This window comes from Zophobas morio, unplaced genomic scaffold, assembly GCF_036711695.1.
Source record: "Zophobas morio isolate AGI-343-1 ecotype UQ-CSIRO unplaced genomic scaffold, CSIRO_AGI_Zmor_V1 ptg000023l, whole genome shotgun sequence".
In the NCBI taxonomy this organism is placed as follows: Eukaryota; Metazoa; Arthropoda; class Insecta; order Coleoptera; family Tenebrionidae; genus Zophobas; species Zophobas morio.
In genome coordinates this window covers 8,670,700-8,686,373 of record NW_026972128.1, presented here as the reverse complement: position 1 = coordinate 8,686,373, position 15,674 = coordinate 8,670,700, and the positions used below count along the sequence as shown (strand labels likewise).

At 32.5% G+C, this 15,674-nt stretch overlaps 1 protein-coding gene across 4 annotated transcripts in view; it reads left to right on the top strand.

The window, feature by feature from the left end:
* The window catches only part of LOC135134663 (WD repeat, SAM and U-box domain-containing protein 1-like), a 64,149-nt gene that overhangs the window by 7,629 nt on the left and 40,846 nt on the right, over positions 1 to 15,674 (top strand). The window lies entirely within an intron of this gene.

Here is a 15,674-nt window from a genome sequence, read left to right as displayed (position 1 = left end):
ACACCATTTAGCAGACACGTCCGAAAATAATAAATGGGTTTGTAAAAGCTACACTAAGCAACAAACCCTGTAATCACGTAGTTGTCTTTGTTTGTTTACATTATGCTTTCTACTCGTTTTTTATCAAAATGGAAGTTCTAATTTAAACTAATTCTTTCTATAGTTTTTGTTCATGTGTGGAATCTAATTTCTTCTTTTTATAATCGGAATGAAATAAACAATTCTAGCTTTTTCTGATCACATATGTCAATTTTTTAAGATGTATGAGTTTTTAGAAAAAAAAAATTATTCTCTTGATATGTAATGTACGAAATAATAATTAAATTTTGGTCATTGTTCTGTAATGCTTAAATCTTGAAACGCCATGTTATCTGTTCGCGGTTTCTGAAATAAACTGCAAAGTTTAATTATGCCACGTTAAACTAAGATAAATTACCACGTCGGACTGTACATTTCCAGTAAAATTTACTTAAATTTAATTAACAATTTTTTTTTGAGAGTATACTTACCATCTGCACGAAGTATTAAAGTACAGTTAGAATTTCATAATATTGGTTCAGTAATTTCGGAGATTATCCGGCTAATAAATTTTCAACTTATAAACGATAGCCGACAGGCTATTCATATTCTAGTAGATCTAGAATAAAAAAGAAACGAGAATGATATCAGGTGATTGAACTTGTCCGGTTAAAATTTAGTTGGCAAATAGTAAAATTATAAGTAGCAAGGTAAAGGAACACAGCTTTCCCGCTTGTATTTTTAACAATTTTGATATATATAAATGTTATAGTACAAAAATGCATTTTTATTGCTCACCTAGACCATAAAATAAATCTACTGTACAAATTTCGTGTTTTTGGTTTGTATTCATTTAAAATATTTCCATCAAATCAACAACATTTTTGTCTTTTCATCCCAGATTTTACACCCTTAGGGGAAGAATATTGAAATGTTATGAAATACCTTTTTACATTATTTATACAGGGTAAGTTACTTACCGCGCTCGATATTTCATCAATTATTATTATTGTTAGAGATACAACAAAAATTCAAAGACCAAAGTTGTTCTTTAAGAACTAAACTCTACATTTTTAACTATACAGAGTGTTCTGTTTTCAAGGTGTCACAAACAACTTGGTTCTTTAAATGAAACACAATATATATTTTGACATATTCTCATTAAATAAAAAATGGCAGTAACTATGAACTTTAAAGATATAAACACTCTGTATATGAAAATTTCATGTCAGTTATACCACAACAAAGCGTGTACCTTCATTTATTTCTCTACAAAATATTATAACACAGGTGTTAAAAATAACCGTATTGCAACGATTTTTTGTGAACCCTTGAACCTTGCCATTGCTAAAAAATTTCAAAAAAATTGGAATGTCTCAAAAATAAATATATGTATATATAAAAAAAAGTAGTAAAGTGTGTTACGCTCTGTATTGTTAAAAATAATTTTAAAGTAGAGTCCTCAAAGAACCGTATAATTTTGGCCTTGATTTTTTCTTCTGTTTCTAACAGTTTTAAAGAGATATCGAAAAACGCAAATAAAATTCATTTTCTAATTCACACCCTGAGAGGTGGAGGTTTAAAAAAATCTTTCTTATTGCTTTAAAGCAAGTATTTCAACCAAATCAACCATAAACATTTTTATCCTTTCACCCTTAATTTTCATCCCCGATTTTACACCCTTAGGGGGTGAATATTGAAAAATTATCAAATACGTGTTGCATTATTTATTTATACCGGGTGTTTCGGAAGTCCCAAAAAAATTATAAAAAAGTTCTTTATGAAGTAGATTATGAAAAAAACGTAATTTTGTAAAAGTAAAATTGGCAACACTGCACGTACCTAATGCGTAATAATACTTTCGGCTGTACCTGTTAAGATTGATTTTGGCAAATTACATATTCTCTAAGACACTAGAGGCTCCAAAGCACTTTCACATTCTTTCCAAACAGAAGCTTAAGATTATTTTAAATGTTTCCAAAAAAAAAAAGACAACGTCCCAAAATTAACTCAAAAACAGGTCAGGTCAGAATTTTCCAAAAATAGAACACCAAAGGCCTCCAAAATTGTTTTAAATAATTTACCAAAAACATCTCAATGGGCTCCCAAAATAATACACCATGGGTACCGAAGAGTCTCCCGAATTAAAAAAAAATTGCTGCATTCAAGACTTTTTCAGATTCGTAAAAAATAAAACACTAAAAGCTCAAAAGATTTTTTTTAAATTCATCCAGCAACAAAACACCAAATTCCTGTAAATTGATTCGAAAATATAACACCAGGGGACCTAAAATTATCTGAGAATATTTTAAACGTGTGGTTTTGAAAAGTTTGACAATTTTTGATATGTGAAACATTTTTTACGGCTTACTTATCAAATTATTACAAAAACAACACAACCATATCTTTATACATTCTAACTGAAATGGTAATTAAACATGGTCATGGGCGAGAGAAATATTAACTAAAAGTTTTATTACTAGTTATTGTGATAATGAATGGGTTGTTTAGTTGTTAGACGTAGTAAAAGAACGAATTTGGAAATCATTATAATTTCACTAAAATGTGAGAAGGAATTTTTTTACTATTTTTCCAGACTCACCAGTTGATTGTTGAGAACGTAGCGGCGAGTTAATCCCCCATTTTTCAGACATCCGGTATATATTTAGAATATTTGCAGGTAAAGTTTGTCCAGAATTATAAGAATTTTATGGACTCCCAACGTTAATTCGTTTTACAGCCCAGGCGTCAATTCTATTGTAAAGGTAAAGAGCCTGTCAGGGGAAAGCCGATGTTTTCTGTACCTGAGTTCGCCCTGCTCTTCAGCTGTACAATAAAATTGACAACAGGGCTATAAAACGAATTAACTTTGGGAGTCCATAAAATTCTTATAATTCTAGACAAACTTTATTTGCACACCGTTTCAAGCAGATAACGTTCATTTCCCAATTCACACCCTTGGAGGTGGACAAGATTATCCAGCAAAATTATAACATGACGTCATCAAGTTTTTGAGAGAGATAAAGAAGAAAACTTTTTGATTAATACGGTGCTTATGATAAGCCTAAGGCGTTTGCAAGAGTTTGAAGCTTTCAGTTATCACTAATTGTAAAACTTGACACAACCTTGACTTTTTTTCTAAAATTTTGTACGTTTAAAGTACAAAATCAACGACATTTCATAAACCACAGATATAGAAATATGTTATTTTATATTCATATATTTTCACAAAATGATCAAACTAATTTTGGCTATTCAAAACACATAAAATTTCACGATAGTCAGCCCACTAGTTTCGTAGATTACATGGAACATTAGTATATTAAATTAAGCTTTAAATATTGTTTCCAAGGTAAAATCTACAAAATGCATTTTTACATGACAATTATCGAATAGGTTCACATGGAAACTTATTAGTTTTTCGTTTTAGAATCTTATTTTGTCACATATTTGAAAATTTCAAGGTATATCAAGTTTTTGAACGGAAACATGGTCAAATTATCTGCTATATTAAAGTAAAGCTTAGAAAATTAAAAACAGGATTTTCGTTAAGTAAAGTCGCAAACAAAAAATTTTCAGGAAATTCGTATATTATAAATTATAAGCTATACATCGACGTGGTTCTAGCCACAATTTGGAATGTTCAATATCCCTAATATATTTGTCATTTGTGTCACTCTGTTTTGACACGTTAAGGCAAATCAAGTGTAGGCTATTAGTCGAATCCACTTTGTCAATAAGTTTTTTTGCAACTTTACAAGCTGTGAACGCAATAAAATATAAACATAGAATGACTGACAATTCGAAAGTATTGATTGGGAAGTAAAATTATATATTATTTTAGCGACATGTCGGAAAATTACTTTTTATAAAAGAGCGTTATTGCAAGTGTTCATAACTGCCGCATATCTATTATTATTGACTTCATCGTTTAAAACTGGTATTTATTGAGATATGTAACATCAGTGTCATTTATGTTAACGCATCCTGTCACCGTCACCGCTGTCATCAAACGTGACGTGTTCGAACTTCAAGATTTTACTATTCTGATTTTTTCTCAATTCGGTTGCGAATTTTACAGTCGCTATCTCGATCTGTGTTTTTCCTATATTCATGACTAATAGTTGTTTTATTTCACAATGAAACTTTAATTATGACAATTTTTTTTGGTCGGGAATTGTTATTTTGACAATTAATGTGCCAAATATGTGACAGCGAGTGTCAACGAATGATTGATCGGGTGACAGTAGTCCTAATCTTTTGATGCATGTTACCAACCTAACTACGCTTAGAATGAATGAACGCAACCAAAATCCACAATAAATACCTAAAAAAACGAATTACGTAGTCAAATATAGAGAAGGAACAAGAAGCGCCGCAATCAGAGTTTGTTGAAACGAGTAGAGCGATAAAGATCGATGTAAATACGCTCGATTTTAAAAGAGAAAAAGAGAATAATAAATAAGTAAGGCAGACATCACGTAAAATTATAGAGTCTCGAAGAACAAACAAATGGGTTCCAGCCACAAGCAGGTAATTCAAATCTAGGTCGTCTATCTTTGCCGCATTATCGGAAATCACTTAACAACAGTAATGAATTATGATTTGCGTATAAAATCTTGATTCTGTAATAATTAAGAGCCCCAGCCCCTCCACGTAGTATTCGTGGGAGGGAGGAGTATCCGTGCGCTCTAAGCGGGCGCGCTCCAAATCAATTTAAAACGAAAAAATTGTTAAAACAATGAAAACCGAACGTTGAGCTGCGTGAATCCGGCTTCGCCTCCCCTCCCCCGGCCGTGCCTCCCCCTCGGCCGGTCGCTCAAACAACTGACTGTCGTGTACTAAACCGCTCGACTCCACTATCCGCGATGATATTACGCTAGAAGAGCATCACATAAAATGGAAGCAGCGGCACATCCTGAGTCGATACTGGCCGGTGGAGGCGGCGGCGGCGGCGTCCCGACGCCCCCGACGCGCCGCAGGCCGAATGCAGAAAAAGCGCGATTAGGCCGAGGTGGACAGGTGCCAAGGAGGGCCGCGTTCTGCCGCCAAACGTGGACATATTACCCACGAATCCGCACGGAAATTTCGCGTAGATTACGAATAAACAGCCGCCAGATCAATATCTGTAACCAATCGTGAGTTACAGCCTAAAACATAAGAGACGGTGCGAGTCGGAGACGGGCCGCACGGCGGCGCAAATGCTCGATGCGGACTCTTAATTTTTGACTCTTTGGGGCATGCATGGTGTACATGTACCCACATACCGTCTCGGGCTGCATTTACCGCACAATAACGGCAAATCAACGCTGAATCCTGAATCGATTGCTGTAACCGGTTGGAGGCGGTGACAATTACGGCGTTGATTCATTTTTCTGGTGTTTAAGTGCGATGGGATCGTTTTAACGTAATTGTTGATATGATGGCGACAGCTTTATTTTTGGATTGGAAATTGTACATTTCCATTATTTTGACTAAGTACTCGTACGTGGGATCAGCTTCATTTTTAATTTTATCAAGAGTTTTTGTTTCACTTTCAACCGCTGCTCTTTACCCCTTGCTTGTTATGCCTGGAGAAATATTTACTGGATTGTAACTTTAATGAAGGGCTAATTTCGCGTTTTCTTGGTGTTGCAAGGTTAACACCTCTATCGGTTTTGGAGGTTTACCGGGTCCAGGTTTAGCCATCATTTCTTCTAATTAAATGAAAAAGTAAGCAAATCTCACATTATCCGATGACCTGAATTTACTTAACACAATCGAATGAAGGGACTAAGTGTGAAAAAAATTGTCTAAATAGTTTAGACAGTATTTTCACTTCAAAAGAAAATCCACTTTTTAATGACGCTCAATCTCTCTTATTGCCATTAAAAAAGATATTAACGTTAAATCTCAGAGTCTGGTCAAGGCAAAAATACAAAAATAGATACTACTGCGATCCTTAAATTGTACACAGCCGACGCAGAACTGCATATTTGTCTGTACACTACTTTTGTTTTTACTTATGTATCATTCTAATAGGATCCATTTGGTCAATTTGTTGTTTCCGTCTGCCTACCATCAGTTGCCTGTTGATTTGCGAAATTTTAGATATATTTTAGGAATATTGTGTAAATATTAATACGTTGACCAAAATTTGGCTGTTAGCTACTTAAATTTTCTAAAATAACATACTTATTCTATACCTGTGGTTTATGAATCCGCCTTTATTTTCGTTATTTTTTTTTTTATTCAGTCGGGGTATTGAGATGGCCTACGTAATTTGGTGGCGTAGTGGTGCGAAAACTATCTCAGAAATTTAAAAAATCATCTCATATATTGAACTTAGAAGCTGCAAAACCGAATACTTTCAGATTTTGTAAACATTTCCCGGTTATCGTAAGCATGGTAAATCGCCAACCAAAATGTTTCTGCTCATTGCCTCCAAAAACTTGGGACATCATCTCAAAGTTTTGATGAATAAATCCTGTATAAAATGTACATTGTACAACATATTATGAGTCTACCCTTGTGGTTTGATAGTTTTTAGAATTACATAACTATGGTGATTAAAAAAATTGGTCTAAGGTTATTTTGACAGAGCTTCCCGTACACCTGATGAATTAAAAAATATAGATAGTAGTGTAAGAAAAGAAAATGGTCTACGGTTATGTAGACGCTTCTTCGAAAAAATGATAAAATTTGATTATTATGATAACCCTAACTTCGACTGTTTATGCTTCTCATTTTTAGATAACCCAAATGACTGTTCACTGATAGGCCAGGATATTAATATTTGGTAAAATGAAAAATTGGTCAAAGATTATTCCGACACAACTTCTCTTGCCCTTGAAGTATAGTCCGACAAATCCTGCTTCTTTAAAATTATGAAATGTGCGCAAAAAAATAGATATTCTCAGTTTTTCAATACATGCTTGGACTATCAGTATGTTCAGATTATAAGCATCATCAGTTAAAAGAAAATGAAATTTCATTGATTTTGTCTCCTCAACGCAGAGGAGAGGACTGATTAATTAACTGCACTCAATTTTTTTCCTAAAAATATTCATAAATTTGCAAACAGAATTTTAAAGAATTTTTCAAAAATCTTGGTCTGCCACCATGGGAATTTTTTGACTGTTTTTCAAGAAATATCTTAAAAAGATATATTTTTTAACCGAATTTTTGGAAAATCTTGGCCCCAGACCATCAATATGTAACGTTTTTCCGATCAATGCGTCAAAATGTATTTCCCAGAATGTTTTACAAATTTGTAGGCAATTTTTTAAAAATCTCAATTTTTCTCAGAATTTTTTAAAAACTTTTAGGCAACTTTCCCAAAATCTCATTTTTTCTAAGAATTTTTTTTGAAAATTACTCAGTCATCATTTTCTTGTTGATTTCGACTGGTTATTTTCGGCTTCATTTTTCGAAAATTTCAACAATTTTTCCAGAATCAAATAAATGAAAAACGACCATTTTCGAGATTTAAAAAAAATCCATATTCAAATCGAAATTTAACCAATTTTTGAAAAATTTTGGTCATAGACCACCACCACCGTAGGAATTCTATGACCGCGTTCCATGATACATATTTACAATTTGGCCCGACGCCATCAATTTTTTAAATCAATTCGTCGAAATGTATTTTCCAGAATTTTTTTGGGAATTTTTGGGCAACTTCCAATCCAAATTTCTCTCACAATTTTTTGAAGATTTAATCAATTTTTTCAAACATCTCATTTTTTCTCAGAATTTTTTGAAGATTTTTAGGCAACTTCAAAAATCTCAATTTCCTCAGATTTTTTGAAGACAATTTTCCAAAAATTTGGTTTTTTCTGCCAATTTTTTGACTTTTTTCAAGCATTTTTCCCAAATTACCAAATATATTTTATTGTAGATTTTGACTTACAGAAGTTATTTTCGGTTTCAATTTTTCCGAAAATTCCAACGATTTTTCCAGAATAAACTAAATAAAAAACCATTTTCGAGATATTTAAAAAAAAATCATTCGCAAACCGAACTTTAAGGAATTTTTCAAAAATCTTGGTCCACGACCGTAGGAATTTTTTTACCGTTTTCCAAGAAGTGTTTTAAAAAAATTACTTTTAACCGAATTTTTGGAACGTCTCATTTTTTGGGGAGGCATAAACGAAAAAAAAATTGACTAGAGATTTACTTTGCTTAAAACGTTTGCAAGATTTCAAAGCACTCGATTTTGCAATTTCAAAGGTAAATTAGAAAATAAAATGTTTAATTTTTTCCCAAAAATCTGGTTGTCTAGGGTAAAAACTCGACACTGAATCATAAATCACGATGGCGTCATGATTTTTTAGAGGGCATAAATTAAACATTATTTATTAACGATTTCCCACGCTTATGAAAATCCTAAAACGCTTACAAGTTTTTAGAGTTTTAGGTTTTGTAATTTTAAAGTTGAATTGTAAAATTTTGATTTTTTTCCCAGAAACCTGGTTGTCTAGGGTAAAAATTTGACAAGGATTCATTAATCACACACGCAGCAGTAATTCTATAAAACTTAAAGATTTATTCGGCAAAATTGTAAAACGACGTCATGTTTTTTGGGAGGGGTGGGTGGCATAAACGAAAAAAATTTGAATAACAATTTATCTTGCTGACGACAACCTTAAAACGTTTGCAAGATTTCAGAGCATTCAGTTATGAAGTTTCAATGTTAAACTGCAAAATGTTGTTATACAATTTTGATTTTTTTTCCAAAAATTAGCGTCATCTACACGATATTCCTAATGAATAGGGCCCGGATTTTAGGTCACAAAAAATGGCGAAAAAGGCGCCTAAAATAGGCTTTAAAAAACTTCAAATTAGGTTATAAAAATGTTGAAATAGGTTCAAATAGGTTGATACAAATCTGAAATCTGCAAAATTTCAAAGCAACTAAAACAATGTTTTTTTTTAGTCTTTATATTGTTTAATAGTTATTCACAATATTAATTAACATAATACTTATATTTAATTATTTATAGTTTTGAATATACTCGTAATGCTATAGTAAATAATTTATTCAAGTGGGCATTCGCATGACAAACTATACCGGGTGTCCCACATAACACTTTCGGGCGCAATAACTCAGGTATTTTTGAACGGATTGTTATGAAATTTGAAATGTAGGTATTTTGATAGGTGAGGATTAATATGAACCGATGAGATTAATCATTATCTTTAAAAAGTAAATTTTCCATGCCTTAATTGAATTAATTAAGTTTTGCATCACTTGATTAAACATAAAAAGTAAATACCGTATGCAAAAATTGATCTCCGAAATACGTCTGGTTAGACAAAAAACGATAAATTATTGCGCAAATAATTCCAAAAAATATTAAGGGATAGGTAGCTATGAAAAAAAAAACTGCATTCCTCGCATTTTGGACTCCCTTGCGGTAATTTGATACCTGTTTGCCAAGCGTTATTTTATATGAATTTTAACAAAATACTAATTTTCAGTTGCTCGGCTACAACCTTTTCGAAGGTGCAAAATTGCTTTTGGCTCAGGAATTAATTCTAATTTAAATGGAAATAATTTTGCTAGATGTACTTAACATCTTGTTTTTTTCACTCGTTTTAGGTCTTTAGGTAATCCTGTATCTTCAAATAAATTTATTATTCTCTCATCGGGATACCGTTCGATAAGAGTCCTGATTGTTTCATTTAGGTCTGTACGGCATTCTCCGTAGGTTAAAATGATCTGTGTTTTAATAATTAAAGAAAAACGAACCATTTTCAATAACTTGTCAGATTTTGACAAAAATGTTTATTAGGGGTGTACAAAATTGAACTCGGCGACGCAGGCAATTGTTTTGCACCGACAGCACTGTTAAATTTAAAAAATCAAATTAATTAATTTTTGCGTTTTTATTAACGTAATTCTTTTAAACAAAAACAGTGATTTAGCTAATTAATTTTTCGCGCACAGGCGTTATTTTAGTTGCTTAAAGTTATAACGCGATTTTGAATAATTTTTAATAACAGGAAGCTGTGTTAAAATTCGTGTTCTCTACGATAAAATAGTTTTTTTGTTATCAGCCTAATCTTTAGCTATTATATTACACCTGTTTTAAATTTCATAAAAATCCCTTCAAAAATACCTGAGTTATTGCGCCCGAAATTGTTACGTGGGACACCCGGTATATCGCTCTAGATTTTCACATGTCACTGATGTGCGATTATCTGCAAAAATATTTTTTAAACATGCTGTTCCAAATTAAACATCTTTTCACACTTAAGCTTGAATACTCAACATTAAAATTAAAATTTAGTATGTTATTTAAACAACAAATTGATGAAAATCGTAATTACATGCTTACCACTTTGCCATATGCTTTACAGAATAATCCGCTGGCATCGTTGGCAATTTAATATATATTGGCCTCATCCATGGATTTGAGCCAGTGGTTAATCTTAACCGTGTTGAGGTTTTTTCTTTAGGCATCAGGATGTTTAAGAATATTTCACAAGTGAACACCAAACTTACACCACGACACAATTTTAACTGAACGTCAGAAATATGGCAAGTGGGATTAGCAGAAGTGCATTTACAAAAGAACTAATAAAAATGTATTACAAACTTGTTTGTAAGATAAAGTATTCGAGTTGAAAGTAAAGGCGCAAGATGTCTTTCAAAGAACTGCCGCACTTTATTGGTGTTGTTTCCTGGAAAGGTCTGCTTTCGGCTCACCCATTGTGTAGATTTTTGTGAAATTACTGCAAAAAAGCAAGTTTAGGACGTTTTAGGTCACAAAAATCAGTTTTAGGTCACATACTCTCATTTTAGGCAATTAGGCAATTATAAAGTAGGCTCAAATAACGTTATTTTTTGCGAAACACATTTATATCTAAGTTTTATGTAAATGCCTTAAACAGGAACAAAAAGTCCGGGCCCTACATAAAATTTGGCAACAATCGGTCTAGTAGTTTCTGAGATTATTTGTCTAATAAAAAACCGAACAGACGGCAGACAGACAGACAGACAGAAGAAACGGGAGACATATTTTTTCGTACTCTATGAGTCATGAAACGTATAGAAAACATAAAAGTAACCAGTCGTCCAATGGACTCGATTAAATCTTTAGCTTAAAGCTCAGGAGGTAAAAATATACATAATGTGTAGAAAGAAGCTGCATAAAGTAATCGCACCCATGACCTTCACATTGCAAAAAAATAATCGATACTCCACCCCGTGCATTTTAAGTAGTATAAAAGATTGTTATTCGATTTGAATCTGGACACCTACAGGAAAAACTGAAGGCGTATTCATAAACCACAAGTAGGTACATACAAGAGACACGTTATTTCATAAAATTTCAATAACAATAATTATTAGGCACAATTTTGAGGTGACGTTGATTAAACAAATTGTGATTGGCGTTTTATCGTCTACACGATATTCCTAGCATACACATAAAATTTGACAACACTCGTTTTGGTAGTTTCGGACACCTGTATTTTCATACTTTGGAGGTCATGAAACGTCGAGAAAACAGGAAAGTATGAATGAAGCAATTTGTTTTATTGATTAAATTAAAAACGGGCTCACTGCCTCAAAATTTTTAGGAATTCAGAAATGATCATGTTCTAATAAGAAATTTAAGCGACATTTACTATCAAATTTTTGGCAGAAATGAGCAGAAAAATTTTGAATAGCGCTTTGCGATCTACTATGTAGTCTAAAGTACGCCTAAACTTTTATAGCAATCAGTCCAGTAGTTTGTAAGATTATCTGTCTAATAAAATAGTCAACAGACAGGCGACAGACAAACGGAAACTGGTGATCGACACTTTCGTATTCTCCAGGTAGTGAAACTTCGAGCCATCATGAAATTAGGTATTCGTCAAAGTGGCACTATTGCAAAACATCCCCAGCTTACGCTCGGGAATTAAAACTTTCTTTAGTAAATTATGTATAATGTTAGGTTACATTGAAATGAACAACCCCGGAAAGTGAGAGTTAATCTTATAATACCTTGCTTGAGTGGCACTCTAAAAATTGAAATCCAAAATTTTCAGTAGCCAGTAACTTGGTTGTTACAATAGTTTTGTCTAGTTTGAATCTGTGAAGTTTCTGGTTACCGGATGGATTATTACATAATGACTAAATGAAGAAATGGGACACAATCCAATTAGAGCCCCACGTTGTGCCAAATGTGGACGTAACATCCAAGAATCCGCCGGACCTTTTGCGTAGATTACGAATAAACAGGCACCAGATCAATATCTGTAACCAATCGTGAATCATACTGGAAATATAAGAAACGATGCGAGCTGGAGACGGTCGCACGGCGGCGCAAATGCTCGATGATAATTTTTTACTTCTTTGGGGCATGTATTATGCACTGTCTCGCGGTGAATTTGCCACACAATAATAGCAAATCAACGCTGAATCGATTGCCGTAACTGGCTGGAGGCGGATGACAGTATTAAAGCGTCAGTTTATTTTCATGTTGTTTCTACTTTCCAGGTTGTCGACATTTTAGGGTTATCTACACATAACGAACTGCGCCATTTTTACTTTTTGCTTGCTTTACTTAGCGATGCGAGGAGGGTAATTTTAACAGGATTCAGTTTCGTGTTTGCTTGCTGTCGGCGATTGTTAGATAGATTTTGCGTGTATCTTAGATGGTAAATGGGGTTTGTTCATTCTGTCGAAAAAATTGATGACGTCATCACGAATTTTTTGAAATAAATTTGACTTGAAATGTGTGATGTGTCTATATCATCGCTCGAAAGTTGACGACTTCATATTCAGTCATTGGCTAATAAATGTTTGTTCATATTTCAATAAAATTTAACCTACGAATTCAAAAACACAAACTAAATATTGTAACCATTCGAAAAATGGATGGATACAAGTGACAACACTATAAATGGTCTCGTTCCAGCGACGAAACGGTAGCCTAGTTAGTTTATTAATAGCCTGTTGCATACATAAGTAGCAGAATATTGAACGTGCAGATTTATAATTTATAGGAGTACCAATGGTGACACATTTTGTTACACCCATTATCTCAAATACTAGTCCGTTGTTAATGCCTGTTGGAAAAAATTAATGAAGATAATTTTATATCTGATGTGAATATTTTTCACTCAATAAACACAATGTTTTGCTCCAGATTCATAATACTTCGTCAATTTTGTTGTCGCGTTTGTATTCTTCCAACACAGACCATACAAAGAATGAAATAAACGATACATCTTTAGCAAAAGTAAACGAGCATTATAGACAAAATTTATGGTTTTCGTAGTACGTATAACATAATCGTTAAAGCTTCCAGAAACTTGATACACTGGTGCAATATTGGCACGTCCCAATTGTTGTGCAAAATTTATGATCAAGAGACAAAAATAAAGACACATTTTCAAAACATATCTTTTGGGATTATGTAGCGTCTTATACCAATGCTTTTAGTAGTTACATTTTAAAATAAAGAAATTTTTTAACGTTGGTTTACAGTTGGAATAAAGGCATTATTTCCTTTGAGTGTGAAAAGAGCTGCTAGCCGAGGTGTGGAATCGCACGAGGGCGTTAGTACACGTGTAAAGTAGAGGCTTTCTAATAATTCAGAACTTAGATAATAAAAAACAAAAAACCATTTACGAAAATTTTCACACATTTTCTTAATTTGTGCACTGTTTCACAGTCACAAGCGTTATAATACGCTCTACTACTTCGAAAATTACGAATTTTCTTTTATGTTCTAGTTTCTTAATGTTATTGAAGATAATATGCTCATGTAATAATAGTTAGTATTTTGTTTGCCAGTTTCTAACATCGACAAATTTAGGCGCAAATTTTCCTTACTTCTTGTTAAATTATAAGTTTGTATATGACTAATAGAGGGTAATTTGTAACCTTTTGAAATTACATTAGCAACTAAATCGAAAATATAAAATGAAGTATATTATATATTACTCTGATCAGTTTTTTTTGAGATCTGGCTTTCTATCCTGTAATACGATTTATTGATCTTAGATTCTTTATTTTTGGAAACCGCTGTACATTTCCATCATTTATACAGGGTGTTTCAGGGCACTACTGCATAATTTCCGAAAAATAGAGAAGGTACAGACTGTTTAAATTTGCTACGTTATCAAAATTGCTTTACATCACCGTTAATTTTATTAGCAAAAAATTACTTGATACATTATTACGAATTTCTCTGGAAACGCCTAAAACTTGAACGAACTGTTACTAAAATGTTACAATAAGAATTATTTTCTAATAATTAACCATAAAATTTTATCATTATCTAATTATAGAATTGACTGCGCTTTCATTAGCATTACTTACTTATTTTTGGCCATCATTAAAATTATGCAGTAGTGTTGTGAAGCACCCTGAATATTACAACCACTTCAAGGCTCTGCAAAGGTTACTTTTGATTTTGTTTTTTTTTTTTTGGAATATCTTGACGTATGTATTTAAATCTGTGGTTGTACGGAAAAATGTTGGAAGTGACACTACTATTAATTAATCAGTTAAGAAACAGTAAATATACAGGGTGAGTCACTAAACACGCGGTCCTTGATATCTCATTAATTATTGCAGCTAAAAAAACAGGGACGAATGTTGTACTGTTCTTTGGGTAGCATACATTAAAATTATTTTCGACTATTCACAGTGTTTTATTTATTTATTATAACCATGGTTTATTTGTAAAATTCTGATGCGACATTGTCACGTTATTCGAGTTTTCTGGAATTTTGTTAGCCATGCAAGGGTGACAAAAAAAAATACAAAGATCTGTGTTATCATAATTTATGGCGAGAAAGAAACGAATGTTAATAGTTTATAGTAGTATCAATTAAATTCAATTTTAGTGTACAGAGAGTTTATAAGAAATGTCTAAACCGTTACGATTTTCAAGTATCGTTATTTCAGTTTTTCAAATAAAACACCCTGTATTTTACTACCGCATCGTACTGTATTTTTTGTTTTGTTTCTTGGAGTGTGTCGGTGTATCTCTCAAAAAATTAAAAAAATCCTAATAATTATCAGTTTTGGATATAGAAAATTATTAACAAAATAGAAGCAACAAAAAACAAAATATCGATATTTCACAATTGTAATAATAATTAAAAAAAAAATACAAACAATCTGTATTTTAATAAGACTGACTTTTATTTATACGATAACAAAACGGGTACTTTTAGTTAATTATCTCTCTTCAAAATTTTTTAACAGATTTTAAAAATAACCCTACTGCGATTTTTTGTGAACTCTCCCGTTGCTAAAAAATTTCAAGAAAATTGCCAACATCGCATCAGAATTTCAATAATAAACGGTGATTATAAAGCCCAGGAAGTATTGATGCGCAAAACATGGTGTACTGATAGCCTAACATCAAGATTTTCAAAATATTCTGTTTCGAAATCAAATTTTTGGGAAACATACCCAAAATTGCCATATTTGAATGACTTGTGAAGTTATCGAAGAAATGGGACCGAAAGTAACATCTAGAGGTCTAAATCTTCAATAAAATGTCTTTAGGTAATTTTTGAAAATGGTCAAAACAATGTCAAAATTTTCATACCCATTGAAAAATTGAGCTTTTGAAAAAGTTCACAAAAATTCTAGGATACAGATCTCGACGTACTGATTCGAAAAATATAACATGTTGATGGTCCCGTACAAGATTTAAGAA